Source organism: Rhinoderma darwinii, chromosome 2 (assembly GCF_050947455.1).
Source record: "Rhinoderma darwinii isolate aRhiDar2 chromosome 2, aRhiDar2.hap1, whole genome shotgun sequence".
In the NCBI taxonomy this organism is placed as follows: domain Eukaryota; kingdom Metazoa; phylum Chordata; class Amphibia; order Anura; family Rhinodermatidae; genus Rhinoderma; species Rhinoderma darwinii.
Window position 1 is genome coordinate 472,113,171 of NC_134688.1, and position 14,229 is coordinate 472,127,399.

Below are 14,229 nucleotides of genomic sequence, written 5' to 3' on the forward strand. Positions count from 1 at the left end.
TCGGGAGCAGAACCTTGGTCAGCCGCAATTTCGGAGACTAAGTCAGAATCAATAGAGGATATGATTATACCTGGGGGCAATACACAAGCAGGATCCTCCTCCTCCGGAGGGCTGTCCATGAAGCTACGCGACAGCGCATCAGCTCTAATATTTTTAGACCCAGCCCTATAGGTAACCACAAAGTTGAATCTAGTAAAAAACAACGCCCATCGAGCTTGTCTCGGGTTTAGCCTGCGGGCAGATTCTAGGAAAACCAGATTCTTGTGCTCGGTAAGGACCGTTACCTGGTGCCTAGCCCCCTCCAAGAAGTGGCGCCAGTCTTCAAATTCCCATTTGATGGCCAAGAGTTTGCGGTTGCCCACGTCACAGTTACTCTCAGTGGGCGAGAACTTCATGGAGAAGTAGGCACAGGGACGGAGATGGGTGAGGGACCTGGTACCCTGGGACAAGACAGCACCCACTCCCACCTCGGAGGCGTCAACCTCCACGATGAATGGCTCCATCTGGTTAGGCTGAATCAGCAATGGGACAGAGATAAAGCACCTCTTAAGGACCTCAAAAGCCTTGACCACCTCCGGAGGCCAGTGGAGGAGATTGTCACCTTTGGAAGTAAGGTCCGTAAGAGGCTTAGCGATGACCGAGAAGTTAGCAATAAATCTCCTATAATAATTAGCAAACCCCAGGAAGCACTGTAACGCCTTCAGGGAGGCAGGTTGGACCCATTCAGCCACAGCCTGAACCTTGGCAGGGTCCATGTGGAATTCATTAGGAGTGAGGATTTGACCCAAAAATGGTATCTCCTGCACCCCAAACACACATTTTTCGGATTTAGCAAAGAGTTTGTATTCCTGAAGGGCCAGGAGCACCTTCCTGACATGCTCAATGTGGGAGGACCAGTCCTTGAAAAACAGAAGTATGTCATCAAGGTACACTACAAGAAATACCCCCAGGTAGTCTCTTAAAACCTCATTTATGAAATTCTGGAAGACCGCGGGAGCATTACACAACCCAAAGGGCATGACGAGGTATTCGAAATGACCTTCGGGCATGTTAAACGCAGTCTTCCACTCATCCCCTTCTCTGATTCGGATAAGGTTATAAACCCCCCGTAGATCAAGCTTAGAGAACCATTGGGCCCCCTGAACCTGATTGAAGAGATCAGGAATCAAAGGAAGGGGTTATTGGTTCCTTACAGTGACCTTATTCAAGTTTCGGTAATCGATGCACGGCCTAAGACCATCATCCTTCTTCCCTACGAAGAAGAAGCCAGCACCTACCGGAGAAGTAGAGGGGCGAATGTAATACTTTCCCAGGCTTTCCTGGATATATTCTCTCATTAAAAATCCTACCCTTAGGGAGCTTAGCTCCTGGTACCAAATCGATTGCGCAATCCTATTCTCTATGAGGAGGTAACACTTCGGGGGCCTTTTTAGAAAAAACATCAGCGAAGTCCTGAATAAACTCAGGTAGCGTGTTCACCACCTCAGGGAGAGAAATAAAATTAACAGAAAAACAGGACGTCATGCATTCATTACCCCGTTTGGTAAGATTCCCAGTATTCCAGTCAAACGTGGGATTATGCAACTGCAACCAGGGAAGGCCTAAAACGAAATCGGACGATAATCCCTGCATCACCAGTACAGAACACTGCTACAAATGAATAAAGCCAAAAATGAGTTCAAAAACAGGGGTATGCTGTGTAAAATAACCATTAGCAACTGGAGTGGAGTCGATACCCACTACCGGGACAGGTTTAGGCAAATCAATCAATGGCATAGCTAGAGACATAGCAAATTCCACAGACATAATATTAGCAGAAGACCCTGAATCCACGAAGGCACTGCCGGTGGCAGACCAACCCTCAAAAGAGACCTGAAAGGGAAGCAAAATCTTATTAGGTTTCATATTTACGGGAAATACCTGTGCGCCCAAGCGACCTCCCCGATGATGAATTAGGCGCGGAAGTTTTCTGGCTGGAGTATTCTTACGCCTAGGACAGTCGTTCACTTGATGCTTGTCATCCCCACAGTAGAAGCAGAGACCATTCTTCCTGTGGAGCTCTCTACGTTGTTGGGGAGACACGGAGGCCCCGAGTTGCATTGGTTCATCCGAGTTTTTCGTGGAAGAACGAAACAACGGAACCTCGGGAGCCATCATAGGGGAGCCAGAGGAGAAGACACAAAAACGTTCAAGTCGTCGTTCCCTGAGACGTCGGTCCAGACGTACCGCTAAAGTCATAACCTGATCTAGAGGGTCAGAAGAGGGATAGCTGACTAACAGGTCTTTCAGGGCGTTCGACAGACCCAATCTAAACTGGCACCTTAAAGGGGTTTTCCAGAAGTAAAAAATTACTTTTAATTAAACTAAACAATAAAAAACATTTAACCTTGTAATGTACTTAACGTTTGATTTGCTGGATGTATCGTCGTATCCCCTCTTCCGTCACGTGACCGCTTGTCCATGTAAAATTTGCACTTCCTGTGCATACCCGTCCATTCGCGCCTAACTTCCGGTTTGCGGTTTCCGGTTTTCACAGTGTACGGTTACGTCATAACTGTACCACGTGTTTTCCCCATCTGCTTAGAGCATGCGTGGTTGTGTCTACCACGCATGCTCTGTTAAATGGTATGGCTGCGTCTTCAGCAGCAGTTTCATTGCGCATGCGCAAGTTTTAGTATGTGGTATCGGTGTGCACTGTGACGGCCGTGTCTACTGTAGCTCGCTCTCTCCTTCTCCTCCTCACAGTCCGAAGCGCATGTGAGGAGGAGGAGGAGGAGGAGGAGGGTGTTTATTTGGTCACTGTAGGAGCGTAATCCCCAAGCCCGGGTTTGGGGATTCCGCTCCAGGAGATGTCACAGACTTCACTGTGTCCATATATGGACACAGTGACTTCTGAAGCGGAATCACCGGCGAATTGGCCGGGGATTCCGCTCCAAGAGAAGTCACAGACTTCACTGTGTCCATATATGGACAGTGACGTCAGAGACTAATGAAGCGGAATCCCTGCCGATGTGGCCGGGGATTCCGCTCCAAGAGAAGTCACAGACTTCACTGTGTCCATATATGGACAGTGACGTCAGGGACTAATGAAGCGGAATCCCTGCCGATGTGGCCGGGGATTCCGCTCGAGGAGAAGTCACGGACTTCACTGTGTCCATATATGGACACAGTGACTTCTGAAGCGGAATCACCGGTGAATTGGCCGGGGATTCCGCTCCAGGAAAAGTCACTGACTTCACTGTGTCCATATATGGATAGTGACGTCAGGGACTTCTGAAGCGGAATCCCCGCCGATGTGGCCGGGGATTCCGCTCCAGGAGAAGTCACTGACTTCACTGTGTCCATATATGGACAGTGACGTCAGTGACTTCTGAAGCGGAATCCCCGCCGATGTGGCCGGGGATTCCGTTCCAGGAGAAGTACCTCACTTCACTGTTCATATATGGACAGTGAAGTGAGGGATTTCTCCAGAGCCGTCCCCTACAGGAAAGTAGGGGGGGGGGGTGGCATTGCCTACAGGGGGGGCTATGTGGCATTACCTACAGGGGGGGCTATGTGGCATTACCTACAGGGGGGGCTATGTGGCATTACTTACAGGGGGCTGTGTGGCATTACTTACAGGGGGCTGTGTGGCATTACTTACAGGGGGCTGTGTGGCACTGCCTACAAGGGGGATGTGTGGCATTGCCTACAGGGAGGCTGTGTGGCATTACCTACAGGGGGGCTGTGTGGCATTACCTACAGGGGGGCTGTGTGGCATTACCTACAGCGGGGCTGTGTGGCATTACCTACAGCGGGGATGTGTGGCATTACCTACAGCGGGGATGTGTGGCATTACCTACAGCGGGGATGTGTGGCATTACCTACAGGGGGCTGTGTGGCATTACCTACAGGGGGCTGTGGCAGTATCTATAGAAGGTAGTGTGTGGCATTATCTACAGAGGGCAGTGTGTGGCAGGAAATTGACAAATGAAATTCATCCGTTTTTAAAACGGACAAGGAAAAAAATGGGTACAAAACGGGTTAAAAGCGAAAGCATGGCCCGGAACGGAACAGATGCAAAACGGCCGAGAAAACTGACCAAAACCGCCGTTTTTTATAGGCCGACACTCAGACCCTCTCGTGTGAATAGAGCCTAAAGGTAGTTGATGACGCGCCGTGTCTTTACACAGTCGAAAGTGCTGTCTTTACACAGTCGAAAGTGCTGTCTTAGCAAAGACACGGAGCGTCATCAATCACAGAACACGCCCCCTCCTCTGACAATCTCGTCGTCCACACCTTCTCATCCTTCTTCACACTTGTAGTTCCCGCACTGTGTGTGAATATATGTGTGTATATATATATCCATATAAATCTATAATTTTGTGTGTGTGTGTATATATATATATATATAATTTGTATGTGTGTGTATGTGTGTATATATATATATATATATATATATATATATACACATATACATATATATATACACACATACACACACATACAAATTATATATATATATATACACACACACACACACACACATTTTATATATATATATATACACACACACACATACACAAAATTTTATATGTAAAAATATATATAAATAGTGAGACACACTAAGGCCTCATGCACACGACCGTAGCCATGTGCACGGCCGTGATCTTTGGGTCGACCTGCCCCGGAGTGTCAGGGTATGTTCACACGGCCTATTTACGGACGTAATTCGGGCGTTTTTGCCCCGATTTACGTCTGAAAATAGCGCCTCAATAGCGCTGACAAACATCTGCCCATTGAAAGCAATGGGCAGACGTTTGTCTGTTCACACGAGGCGTATATTTACGCGCCGCTGTCAAATGACGGCGCGTAAATAGACGCCCGCGTAGAAGAAGTGACCTGTCACTTCTTTGGCCGTAATTGGAGCCGTTATTCATTGACTCCAATGAATAGCAGCGCTAATTACGGCCGTAATTGACGCAGCGTTCAAGCGCCTGCACATGCCGGTACGGCTGAAATTACGGGGATGTTTTCAGGCTGAAACATCCCCGTAATTTCAGCCGTTACGGACCCCCGCCGTGTGAACATACCCTCACCCGCAAATCCATTATTTTCTATGAGCCTGGACCGCAGAACACGGCCGTACTAAGAAATGTCCGTTCTTTCCGTGGTCCAGGGTCCTGGGCCATGCACAGACCTTGGAAACCACGGTCTTTTGCATGGGCCCATAGAAGTGAATTGGGCTGCAATTCTCTCATGGATTTTCGGGGGAATTGCGCCCACAAAAGCACGTTAGTGTGTATGGGGCCTTACATACATTTATAGTAAATGATGTAAAAAAAAAAGAAACGTTTTACCATTGTTTGGAGTAGTGTTTGGTGTTGGCTTCACTGTAAGGCCCTGTTCACACAGTTATTTGCAGGCAGAAAATTCTGCCTCAAAATTTCGCTTGAATTTTCAGGCAGATTTTGATCTGCCTCCACGCCATTTGCCACGATTTTCGCCCGCGGGCATTGAGCGCAACGGGCAAAAACGCTGCGAAAAACGCTTTCTCTGCCTCCCATAGATGTCAGAGGGAGGTCAGAGGAGTAAACGCTCGAAGATAGGGCATGTCGCTTCTTTTTCCCTCAATGGCCGCGGGCAAAAAACGTGGCAAGCGGCGTGCAGGCAGGTCAAAATCTGCCTCCAAATTCAAGACAGAATCTTGATGCAGAATTTTCTGCCAGCAAAAAAAACTCAGTGTGAACAGGGCCTAATACAGGATCTATTGGAACAGATCCAGCAGCAGGTGAGGTAAATGTGCTGACTGGATTGTGTGTACCAAGATGTCTGACTTAGGTGGAGTGGGCAAACTTAGGGCATGTTCACACGGCCTATTTTCGTCCGTTTTTCGGGCCATAAACTCCCGAAAAACGACCGAAAAATCCAAAGCAGAACGCCTCCAAACATCTGCCCATTGATTTCAATGGGAAAACGGCGTTCTGTTCCGAGGGAGCGTTTTTTGATGTGTTTTTTACACATAAAAAAACGACCGCGAAAAGGAAGTGCAGGAAACCTCTTGAGACGTTTTTTGAGCCGTTTTCCATAGACTGTAGTGAAAAAAGCTCCAAAAACGGGCGTAAAAAACGCAGCAAAAATCGCGATTTGCACAAAAAACTTCTGAAAATCAGGAGCTGTTTTCTCTTGAAAACGGCTCCGTATTTTGAGACGTCTTTGCCTGTGAACATACCCTGACATTTATCAGGCTGTGAAAGGGGCGGGGGAGGGAGACGGGTGCCTGGACTTAGATCAGGGATAGATGGAGGCCCAAAGGATAATGATGATTATTACTGTGTAAGGGCTTATTCAGACGAACGTGTAATACGTCCGTGCAACGCGTGTGATTTTCACGCGCCTCGCACGGACCTATATTACTCTACGGGGCCGTGCAGACTGTCTGTGAGTTTCATGCAGCGTGTGTCCGTGTGTCCGCTGCGTAAAACTCACGACATGTCCGATATTTGTGTGTTCGTGCATCACGCACCCATTGAAGTCAATGGGTGCGTGAAAATCAATCGCAGCACACAGAAGCACTTCCGTGGTACGCGCGTGATTCGCGCAACAGCAGTAAAAAGTATGAATGAAAACAGAAAAGCACCACCTGCTTTTCTGTTTACAAACATACAAACGGAGTGTCATAATGATGGCGGCTGCGCGAAAATCACACAGCCACGCATCATACGGGGCTGACATGCGGAGCTGTTATGTACCTTTTGCGCGCACAAAACGATGTGTTTTTTGCGCAAGCAAAAGGCACACGCTGGTGTAATCCGGCCTCAGACAGTGTGCAGGGAGGGAGCCGTCTGCCTGTAATCTGGAATTAGAGCAGGGAAGGACCATGTGACCATAGAGGGGCGTGGCAGTATGCAAATAGCTGAGGTGCTTTGGAGGATGCAACTGTCTCCTCAGATGCAGCCGGGGATCATGGGTATGGTGGGTTACAAGACAGGAAACAGCCAGTAAGGGATGTAAACAAACAGCAAGGGATGTAAACAAACAGAAAAAGCAGCAGTGACGATGGAAATCAAACAGAAACTGGTTAGAAGTTTAATAGGGGGTATTAGGGAAGGCAAATCAAGGCTGGGGGACATTTTTTAGATTTTTTTTTTTTCCCTGGACAACCCCTTTAAGGCAGGGTCATTCCACCGAGAAGCTACACACCACTTCCTAAAGTCAGAACAGTACTCCTCAACGGGTCTCTTACCCTGGCGTAAGGTCACCAGCTGACTCTCGGCAAAGGCAGTCGTGTCAGTCTCGATATAGATAAGCCCGAGAGCAGAAAAAAAAAGGTAAACATAGGAAAGTTCAGGGGCGTCAGGAGCCAAGGAGAAGGCCCATTCTTGGGGCCCTTCCTGGTCGCGGGAGATAATTATACCCACCCGCTGGCTCTCAGAACCTGAGGAGTGGGGCTTTAAACGAAAATAGAGCCTAAAACTCTCCTGAAAGGAGAGAAAAGTCTTCCGGTCCCCTGAGAACCGGTCAGGCAACTTGAGGTGGGGTTCAAGAGGTGAGGTGAGGGGTACTACCATGGTAGCATCAGGCTGGTTGACCCTCTGAGCCAGGGCCTGGACCTGTAGGGAGACACCCTGCATTTGCTGAACCAGTGTCTCAAGGGGGTCCATAGTGGTGTGCGGGACCAGGGTAGAGTAGGTATATGGGCTTGTGATTATGTAATGACAGGGATAGGGAAACAGACAAGTGAGCCCTAATCTACCTGCCACTCAGTCCCTGCCTACTTGCAACGACCCGCCCTAGGCAACGGGGTACAAGTGGGCGACGGTCCCTACGCTCAATAAGTGCACGACAGACAACAGACAAGGAAACACAGAACAAAGGGAAACGGGGCAGTTGCCCACGGCAACACCGAGAGCAACAAGAGTAGTAAACGAGCCGAGTCAAACCAGGAGAGTACGAGGTGCCAAACGTAGAGCAGAAGAGTAGTCAGTAAGCCAGGGTCAATACGAAGCAGGGACAAGTAGTTCAAGAAGCTGCAGCAGGGCCAGGAAACAAAACAAGAATCACAAGCAAGGAGGAACAGGAAAGGCAGGTATAAATAGACAGAGGGCGGGAGCTAGCTCCGTCTGGCCAGGCTGTGATAGGCTCTCCCACTCCTAAGCCTGCCATCCTGAGTGGTGGAAGATGGAGTCAGTCTCACAGACATAGAAGCAGGTGCAGACTGATTACCTATGGGCGTGGATACGGAAGCTGTGCCTGGCAGATCCTTAACAATTGCAATGTATTATAAAAGAGATCAACTGATCGCATAGTGAAGTCCCCAGTGAGACTAAAAATAAGTTATAAAAAAGTTTAATAAAATTTGTAATAAATAAATATAAGTCCCGAGTAAAAAAAAAATAAAACCCAACAAAATGCTTTATTATGAAAAAAAGGAAAAAGTTACACATATTTGGTATTGCTGCTTCCGTAACGACCCCAACTATAAAACAATTGCATTATTTAACCCGCAAGGTGAATGCTGTAAAAAATATAATAAAAAACAATGCCAGAATTACTGTTTTCTGTGAATCCTGCCTTCAAAAAAATTTGATAAAAAGTGATCAAAAAGTCGGATGTACTCCAAAATAGTACCAATAAAAACTACCAGTCGGCCCGCAAAAAATCGCCCTCATATGGCTATGTCAGCAGAAAAATAAAAAAGTTATGTCTCTTAAAACATGGCGACACAAAAACAAATAATTTATGAAAAAAAGTGTTTTTACTGTGTAAAAGTAGTAAAACATTATAAAAAAACTAGATACATTTGGTATCGCTGCAATTGTAATGACCCGCTGAATAAAGTTATTCTATTATTTATACCACACAGTAAACGGCGTAAATTTAAGACACAAAAAAGTGTGGCGGGTTTTTTTCCTATTACCCCAAATGTTAATCAATAAATTATAAGTATCCCAAAATGGTGCTAAAAAACAAGTCCTTATACAGCTATGTCGATGGAAAAATGAAAAAGCTATAGCTCTTTGAATGCGACGATGGAAAAGCTTAAAAAAATCGCTTGGTCATTAAGGTTTAAAATACCTTTGGTATTAAGGGGTTAAAAAAAACAAAAAAAACAAAACAACAGTTCAGGTGTTTCCGCCGCACCCATTTCAAACAGGTGCATAAAATCAAACACACAGCCATGTAATCTTTATAGACAAGCATTGCTATAGGTCGTACTGAAGAGCTCAGTGACTTTACAAATGGCACTGTCATAGGATGCCACCAGTCAGTTTGGGAAATACTTGATCTGCTAGATTTGCCCCGGTCACCTGTAGTGCTATGTTCACACATTACAAAATACGGCTGAAAATACAGAGCTGTTTATAAGGGAAAACAGCCCCTGATTTTCAGCCATTTTTTAAGCAACTAGCGTTTTTTGCAGCGCTCCTTACAGCCGTTTTTGGAGCTTTTTTATCTTTTGAGTCAACGGCTCCAAAAACGGCTCAAAAAGTGACATGCACTTCTTTTTACGGGGCGTCTTTTTACGCACCGTTATTTGAAAGTGAGGCGTAAAATAACGCCCAGTCGGAACAGAACGTCGTATTTCCCATTGAAATCAATGGGCAGATGTTTGTATGCGTTCTGCTACCAATTTTTCAGCCGTTTTTTGAAAAACGTCTGAAAATAGCCTGTGTGAACATACTCTGAGGGCTAGTTCACACTGTGTACTTTGGCGCTGTTTTTGATGCAGGGAACCACGTCGGAAAGAGCGGCAAAAAATGCCCGAAATCGTCTCCCATTGATTTCAATGGGAGGCGGAGGCGTTTCCCCCCCCCCCCCCGAGTGGTAAAAACCGATCGTGGGAAAAAGAAGTGAAATGCTCTTTCTTTAGGCGTTTCCGTCTCTGACCTCCCATTGACATCAATGGGAGGCAGAGAAAGCGTGTTTTTGCAGCGTTTTTAGCCTGCGGCGTTCAATAGCTGCGGCCTAATAACACAGCAAAAAACGTGGCAAAGAGAGTGCAGGCAGGTTAAAATCTGCCTAAAAGTTCTTGAAGGAATTTTGAGACACATTTTTCCGCCTGCAAAAAACTGTGTGAACAGGGCCTTAGTGTTATTATTATTATCTGTTAGATCTGCTCTGGTTACCTGTAAGTGTTATCTGTTAGATCTGCCCTGGTTATCTGTAAGTGTTATTATCTGCGAGATCTGTCCTGTCACCTGTAAGTGTTATTATTATCTACCTAATCTGCACCGGTCACCTGTAAGTGTTATCTACTAGATCTGCTCCGGTCACCTGTAAGTGTTATTATTATCTACTAGATCTTCTCCGGTCACCTGTAAGTGTTTTTATTATCTACTAGATCTGCCTAGATCACATGCAAGTATTATTATTATCTGCTAGATCTGCCCCGATCACCTGTAACTGATATTATTAGCTGCTAGATTTGTCCCGGTTACCTGTAAGTGTTATTATTATCTGCTTGATCCGCCCCAGTCATCTGTAGGTGTTATTATTATCTACTAGAAATTCCCTGGTCATCTGTAAGTGATATTATTATCTGCTAGATATGCCCCGGTCACCTGTAAGTGCAATTATTATCATCCGCTAGATATGCTAGTCCGGAGCCATTATGGTGCTCCTGGTCCCAAAACCTACCTTTTTGGCTCGAAAGGGCCAGCATGGGGATCTTTCTCTTGTGGTCATTGCTCCATATGCAAATTGATTGTGAAAACAGATATTTTCACAGACTCTGAGAAGATAAAGAGTTTCAAAATCGTACATTTTATCAATTGTAGCACCACTGGTGTGGTATATATGGCCACATGTCCATGTGGGCTGTCTTATGTTGGCATGACCACCAGAGAATTAAAAACGCGAATTCAGGAACATGTGAGGGACATCAAAAAGGCAGGAACAATAGAGGATCATAATTGGGAAGAACTCAATAAGTTGAAAACTATTCCTCGACATTTCCGGGATTTCCATAATAATAGGTGGCAGGATCTGAGGGTTCATGGCATCGACAAAATTATTGTTGGATCACGTGGAGGAGATACTTTCCGTAAATTAGAACGGATTGAATGCAAATGGATCACTAAACTGAAGACCAGCTCGCCTCTGGGGCTTAATGAGAAAATGTCCTTTGCTTCCTTCCTTTAATTATAAAAATAAAAATTCTTTGGTCCTATAGCATCATATATCTTTTAACTTTTTAATCTGCATACATTCTGCTAGGTTGTTTGATCACGTTGTATGGTGAACATCTGGTCGGTGTTTGGCTCAAACACTTGTTGTTTGACTGCATCTATATCTGGTGGTACTTTATAAATATCATTACTATTACTATATTTTTTTGTCTTCTTATAGGGGCTACATGTATGTTCGTTTTGAGATGTAATTGATGTGCAGAATTGAACACAGAGGATCACATATAATACTCCTGAATTAAGCTTTTGGTTGACTTCTTTCATCATTTTGTTTGGAATTTGTTCAAACTTCTTTGGTCCGGTAGCTTTCTCATGGGGTTCTCACCTGTATATATGTTTCTGGCACATACTGAACTTCATAGTATATATGTATCTAATATATATATATATATATATATACTGTGTGCATCTTTATATAGGTGGGTATCGAAGCAAACACTTTAATATTTCTTCAAATTTATTAGCACATTCGGCTTATTAGATTTATTTATTTTCATATTGAGTTTTGCTATACACTTTGTTTATATATTCTTATATTTTTATATCTATTTTCTCACAATTAAGCCTACACATTATATTTATTTTTACACATATATTCTTTTTACACTATTTGCCGCTTTCACATTAAACATTAAAACACAATACGGATTCATATATTTTTGTCACTATATTTTGGATACATATTGTATATTTATTCAATTGCTGTATGTATTATAATCCACTAAAATAAATGCCAAAATGTACATTTTTAGATGTGTAATTTGTCACGTTTTTTCATTTATTTATTTATATCATTATTTATTTATTCACTTCACTTTGCACTTTTTTTGCACATTTATATTTTTTCACTTGGTGTTATGTATTATATTATTTTATTTATTTATTATTATTTATAATATTAAAGATTATTTATTGTTTATATTATGTGCTATGTGTATAATGTATGTACAATGTTTAATATGTGGTCCTTATAATATTCTAGATGTATGAACTGTTATTGTGTGTATTATTGTCCATTTATAACTGTGGATCCTATAGTTTTACTATATTCTTATGCTAAATCCGGTCTTGCTCTTTAAATTGGACTTCTAACTGTTATTGTTTATGTTTATAATGGTTACCATGGTACAACACGTCATACATATCTGTTCTGACATCTGCTCTCGGCGTTTGGTGCGTACGCGCAAGCGCACTCTTCATCTCTGTTTGTGCCCATATCTAAGATGGCCACTATCGAATGATTCGTCATCTATATGCGATGACTTTCGGTTTTGGATTGCGCCTTTGATTGACGCGTACGCGCATGCGCGTATCTTACTCCTAGTACGTACTTGTCATCATAAGTGGTTCTGGTTCGCAGCCCACTGATTGGGAGCTTGTGAGAGCTATGTGCCGGCCTCTTTTTTTCTTTGATTCACCAATGCATGACACCTGATATGTTTCAGGTGTTTTGTGTTGGTGATCTGTGCTACCATTCGCTATTTTTGAACACACCTTCCTTGCAACTCAGTATAGATACAACGGTGGTCACCTCATTAGCTAGTACCCCTTGAAAAAGCTACCGCGAAACGCGCGTCGGGGCTCCTGCTGTGGACATTCATTTACACTGATCTGGCATGCAATATATTGGTTGGTATGGCTTCTGGGACTTATTATGACTTTAGGTGATTTTCTGGTTTCTATACCTACATATTCACACTGACTATTCAGTGTTGGCTACTTAGCTTTTTTTGCATGTCATTTTTTGACCAGGGTCTATACTATACTGTTAAGTCTTTGCATATCTTTCTGGAGATACAGCTCCAGGCTTCTGCTATATATTCATTTGAGTATACACATTTATGGCATGACTGACAGTATGATTCTTGTTTGGCATTTTTTGATTTATTGTATATATGCCATTTGTCAATAAATCCCATGTTGTCCACTGTGTATATTTTAATTGTTTGTGGTTTTTAGGTCTTGATGGCCAAAATGTTCTTGTATTTATTGTAATAAAGGATTATATATTTTTGCAAATTCTTTGGTTGTACTGGGTTTTATATTTTACCCTTAGGGGTGCATATATCTGTCCTCACATACAGTTATAGGTATTTATTACTTGTTTTCCTTGATATGTGTGGACGTTTACCATAACGTTTATTGTTAGGTCTGGTTCTATATAGGTATTTATATCCGCTAGATATGCCCTGGTCATCTGTAAGTATTATTATCTGCTAGATCTGCCCTTGTCATCTGCAAGTGTTATTATTATCTACTAGATGTGCATAGATCCCATGTAAGTACTATTATTATCTGCCTGATCTGCCATTGTCACCTGTAAGTGTTATTATTATCTGCCTGATCTGCCATTGTCACCTGTAAGTGTTATTATTATCTGCTAGATCTGCTCTGGTCACCTGTAAGTGCTATTATTGTGAAGTCTAGGAGTAACAACAGCTCAGCCACAAAGCGGTAGACCACATAAGTCACAGAGTCGATGGCCACCGAGTGCTGAAACGAGGGACATGTAAAAATCGTCTATCCTGTGTTATATCACTCACCAGAGCTTCATGAAATGCATTTCCATGGTCGCTGTGCACAAGCCTAAGTCCACCATGCTCAATGCCAAGCGTTGGCTGGAGTTGTGTAAAGCACGCTGCCACTGGGCTATGGAGCAGCGTGTCTCATGTCTCACTATCTGACACTCTGATGGAGGAATTTGGGTTTGTGGGTGCCAGAGAACATTACCTACTGGAGTGTATAGTGTCTACTGTAACATGTGGTGGAGGAGGGGTAATGCTACAGCACACAAACTAATTTTACACTATTATAGCTATCAACTTTGTGGTAACGGTTTGGGGTTCAGCCTATTACTGTTTGAGCATGGCTCTGCCCCTGTGCACACAGCGAGCATCGTAAAGACATGGTGTGAGGAGTTTGTTGTGGAGAAACTCGAGTGGCGGCACGGAGACCTGACCTCAACCCATCCAACATCTTTGCAGTGATTATTATTTATATTAACACCATAGTTTTGATAATAAGCTCATATAGATGTGATGGTCAGGGGGCCTCATAC